Source organism: Asparagus officinalis, chromosome 3 (assembly GCF_001876935.1).
Source record: "Asparagus officinalis chromosome 3, Aspof.V1, whole genome shotgun sequence".
Classification (NCBI taxonomy): domain Eukaryota; kingdom Viridiplantae; phylum Streptophyta; class Magnoliopsida; order Asparagales; family Asparagaceae; genus Asparagus; species Asparagus officinalis.
This window is the reverse complement of record NC_033796.1, coordinates 962,927-968,602: the sequence shown is the minus strand read 5'-3', so window position 1 is coordinate 968,602 and position 5,676 is coordinate 962,927.

The following is a 5,676-nucleotide window of genomic DNA, read 5'->3' as shown; positions in this document are numbered from 1 at the left end:
TCCCACCGTCGATATGGATCTTATCTTTTAACTTGATCGATGTATGCCGAAAGTTGGAGGCCCCCTTCCTCTATCGTTTTCTTCTTTATTCTCTCCCAAAACGTTGGTTAATATTTTTTTTATTTTTATTTATATATATTTTTTTTTGGTGGGGAAAAAAAAGCAGAGGTAATACATTAAGTGTGTACAAAGCAATTTAGACTCTTGGAAAATTAAGTACCTAGAGAGAGTCCAGAGCATTAGAGGTTGTGGAATATTGGTAAGAGTTAAAGAAAAAAATTTCTAATAGTTCTCATCGAAATCTGAAAATAGAAAAAAAAAAAAAAAATCTATGATAAGAAATATCTTTATTCCTCTAGTCTAGGTCTCTAAAATTAAGGGTTTCAACCCGTTAACGCCTTTACACAATTACACTCTCAATATATAACCTTTTCACCATTAGCTTTTCTTATTACAATGTTCTAACATTAACTGTTACAGTTTCATACTAAAAACATCCATAAAGCTATAAACGCATAGTTATTAATTTCAGTGGCCAAAAAAACTTGAAGATATCCACCAAAGGGGGGGAAAACCTGTAGCTCTCTCTTAGTCTTGTTGTAGTAGCCCTGAGCATTTGCTTAGCATCACTAATGGTTTGATTACTAAAGATACAAGTCTGTTTACATGTGTGCATGGCAATGATATGTACCTTTGAAAATATCAACCTTTACAAAAGCAGCAGAGGCCGCACAAATTTTAAACATAAGGTGCGAGGAGATTCGAGCTTTCATTGCCGAAAATTTTGGTCAGGAGGCAGGCGGCTCTCTGTACACCATCAATGCATCTAATAAACGAAAATGGAAATGAAAGTAGGATGTTATTCTTTTTGCACTCGTTGAAATCTTCTAACAATTCCTAATTTCGTATACATAATTTGGATTAAGTTACAAATAAGAAGAGACCCGTGCAACCTCATGAATCCTAATTTTGAATGAATACGGGGAGAATGTATATAGTCTTACTCTGTTGAAAACAAATTTCATCCCTCTTAATTTCAACAAGCTGTTGACTCATGTAAATAATCCTGGTTTTACCTAGTAAACTGCTTTAAGGCTCCCAATTAAGCTCCTCTTCAACAAGGAATGGCATTGAACATTGATTACATACTCCTTGGACCAGGCCACATTGAGAACCATTGATACAATCGTTCAAATCTTCACTCCTTTAGCAAACGTTGTTTACATATAGCATAGAATTTCCTATGGATCACCATGTTAAGCTACATTCAAAAGCACAAAACCGCTTTCTTACGGCATCTAGGCTAAGAAAAGGTTATTAATTCGAGGTCAACATATACCTCTTTAATAGAAATTTCTCATTCCACCTAACAAAATCCAAGGAAAAAGAACTCTGCCATGGCCTTTAGCTACACAAGAATTGTCTCCTCTAGAAATTTCGTATACAAACACAACATATTACCAATTCTGCGTCACTGCACACTCGCACATAGACTCGTATTCTTGAACCCTACGATGGAAGTTCCTGTGGAGCATCGCAGCGCTCGTGCCCTCCTCCCCGTCAGCCATGAACTCCCTACATCCGTCAAGAGCATACCCTCCAACTCTTGCTGCATGGTTCTTTTGGCACTCGGCATACCTCATCACTCTCCTCCTCCTCATGCATTGCTCTCTAGCAAATGGCTCACGCCTTATTACTACTAATAATCGCTTCTTCATTTCAACTTTCACCCTCAAACGCCTTTCTCTCACATTGAAATTAATGCACACACACACACATATATATATAGAGCTCGTATCTAGTAACGCTACAGCTTCTTCTCATTGAGATGAATATCACATGACTTTCATCTGCTCATGGTCCTTGAGATAGTATACAACCTTAAGGGCCGGCTGATTTGATGGTTCAACCAATTCCACCTCACAAAAATGTAATTCTTGGGGACACTAGGGTAACCCCTAGTTGATGGGTAGCTCGCCCCACCCCCCCTCGCCCACACACACCACACCCGCAACTTGATTGGTTAGTTACGGAATGACCAGCAAAGGGCCCTTGCTTAAGTTATGCGTCATACAAAGATGTGGCCCTAAGAGGGAGGGAGAGAGAGGGAGTTAACACTGGTTGGCATGAGATATGAATGTGTCGATTGATATGGGTCAGCTTGCCAAATTGTTGGGAATAGGCAAGGGTGGCGGCCACCTCACTACCTTCTAATATATATGTTTGGCTTCTCCTCCTCTCTCTCATGAAGATACAGGTGAAAGAAGTACTGAAGAGGTTCATATAGTGTTGCGACTGATGCTTTGAGAAACCAAACCAACGAACGCCGAGAGAAAGACCAAACAAAACACAAACACCAAGGTTTTACGTGGTTCGGCAAATTGCCTACGTCCACGGGGCAAGAAGGGGGTGGGTTTTCACTAATAGAGAAGGAGAGTACAAATTGAGATTACAAATCGCTCAAACGAACCAACTAATCTCACCAACAAATCTCTCAATCTCTCAACCAATAACCCTAACAAATAGCTCAGAAAGATCTCTCTTTTTCTGTGCTCCAAAACCCCAAAACTCTCCTCACAAAACCCTCAAATCGTATTGGTATTTATACCAAAACAGAAACCCAAACAGACTGCAAATAGGAACCTGAACTTTCCAAAAAACCCGTCATAAGTCGACTTATCAGTCTGCATAAGTCGACTTGGCAGAGCGAAAAACAGCAACTGGAGAAGAGATCATAAGTCGACTTATCAGACCTGATAAGTCGACTTGGCAGAGCAAAAAACCAACAATCCAGAGCAGAACGTAAGTCGACTCATGCACCAACATAAGTCGACTTACCATAAGTCGACTTATGCCTGTGCATGAGTCGACTTATGACCAAAAATCTGCTTTTTCCAATTCTTCTCCACAATTCTCCACCTCGGCGAAGTTTTCCCAAAACTGAGCCGACACCAACCAAACAAATGCCTCACATGCTGAGACCCAAATGAGAGTGTGAACACTCACCCCAAATGTCGATGTCGCTCACCAAATCGGCTGCATCAAAATGACTGCCTACGTATCCTTTGCCCAAGGAATCAAGCCTTCACGTAGTTCACCCAAACGGCCTCCAAAGGCCCTCAATCAAATAGAAAAGTCTGCAACTCTTCTCCAATATCACCAAACGATCTGCAACTGATAGTATTCCCAATGACCCCAAATTGAGACAAATCAAACACCTCCACCTGAGGTAAACCAATGGCCATATCCAAACTATATCTACCAGCTGCAACTGAATCCAAAACCAATCCATCATCTGCATCCAAAACCAAATGATCTCCAACCTGTGTCACCTTAGCTGGAATCCCAAATGACGCAGTATGATCTGGAGTATGTGGAGTAATCTCCACCCAACGTGGAGTAGCATCACTCTCCACCTGCTGCGATATCCAAATGACCTGATCAACACTCTCCACCTGCCGAGAGTCAAAAGTGACATACCTGCTCAGAACAAAATCAGAAGCTCCCAAACGATAATCAACTGAGCCTCCGAACCCCAAACGCGCAATCGGATCCAATCTCACATCCACGATGTGACCAAATGCTGGGTATCCAAATATCCGACGCGACCCAAAATCTGAAGCAGCTCCACCAGATCTAATAACTCCTAAAGCAGCAGTCGGCGACCTATGCATAAGATGACCCAAATATGTCGAAGCCCGCACACCAATGCCAATGCTCGACATCAAACGCCGATCCTCCTCCAGAAAGGAACGACCCATCGAAACTGTCATCTCATCTCGTCGCCCCAAAGTCTCCACACCAATGAAGTGTCTCCTATTGCCGTGAGCTCGGCACCAACGCAAGAAAGGACCCCTACCAAAGCTGAAACAATGAGTTACCTTTCTGCCAATACACTTCTTCCAATTGTTGTTGACTTCTAGGACTTTACACCAACGGGAACTGGTCGCGACCCAATAATGCCTAGAACAATCACCAACTGTGGAAACCAAGATACGATTACCTCCCAATGATGCCTCCTTGGAAGGCCCCCAAATGCCTGACTGAACACCTCCAAAAAGACCCCTCGCTCGATGGATAGAAGTGCCAAACTCCACCACGGTCTCGCTCATCCTAATGTGCTCACAGGACTTCAATCTGCAGGTCATAGCACTCCTCAACAACCAATGCACGGTATTACCAATCATATACCCCAGCACCAAACAATGCCACAGTCTAGCCGAATCTGATGAAGTCGTCATTTCCCTATCAATCACCGTGCTTCCGTGCAAATAATACAAATTTCTTCTTCTGACGCCCTTCATCACAATCATGGACCCAAATGTAACCTTCAAGCGTGCATCCGCCAAGGTCACCCTATAGCCAGCTGCCTCCAAAGCTCCAAGTGAAATGATGTTCTTCTTCAACTGAGGAACGAACCTCACTCCAACCAACTCCCGAATCACCCCGTCACTCATCCTGATCCGAACAGTACCAATACCACCAATAGAGCATTTGTGATCATTCCCCATGAGCACGAAATCCCCTCTTTCCAACTCCTGAAAGCTGGAGAACCAATCCCTCCTAGGGCAAATGTGGTATGTAGCACCCGAATCCAATATCCACTCTGTAGAGTAGGCAACACAAACTGACGGCAGTGCAGATAACGAGTAGCCCGAAGAATCCGAATCTGAATCGTTGCCACTAGCCTTGACAACATTCGCCTCTGAAGCTTGAATAGCTTTTCCCTTATTCTTCCCGGCTCGATCAACTAACTTTGGGCAATCGGCTTTCCAATGTCCATCTTCTTTGCAAAAGGCACATTGATTCTTACGAACTCCAAGATGTGCCCCTCTAGACTGCGACCTCCCACTACGGTTTGGACCCTTTGCTCTTGCGACCAACGCCCCCGCTACCGGCTCAAACGAAGTCTCCTTATCCTTCTTTCGAAGCTGATAATTCACAAGTGCAGCGGTGACCTCACTATACGAAAGAGATGCCTTCCCATTAATAAGAGTAAGAACGAAGGTCTCATATTCCTCGTCAGGCAAGGAACTCAATAGCAACAACGCCTTGTCCTCATCTTCAATCTTAACATCCACATTCGCCAAATCCGCAAGAAGCTTCGTGTAGTGGTTCATGTGATCACCAATGGAGGTTCCTTTCTTCAACTGGAAGCGGTAAAGCCTCCTCTTCAAATGCAAGCGATTCTCCACACTCTTGGTCAAATACTTGCTCTCAAGGATCTCCCAAATCTTCTTTGCAGAAGTCTCATTGATCACATCATACTTTAGATCTTGAGTGAGACAAGACCTAATCACACCACACGCCGTTCGATTCATCTTTTTCCAAACCTTCTCATCAATGTTGTCCGGTTTCCCGTCCAACTCCAACGTATCTTCCAAATTTTGCGCGTTGAGCGCATCCATGACTTCGCATCGCCAAAGTCCAAAATTGTTTGTGCCATTGAACTTTTCCACATCAATCTTCATTGAGTGGATATTCAAGCTTTGGACGGTCTTCACGCCGGAAGTACTGCCCACAACTCCTTCTTTCTCGGCCATAATCCTCAAGGCACCACCAAACCAATGCGGAAACAAACGAGAAATAGATCCAAACTGAAAAAGACGAGATTTTTACAAAAAAAGATCCCACCTTTATCACCAAACGAAGCCCTAGATGAACTTCCTAAGCGAT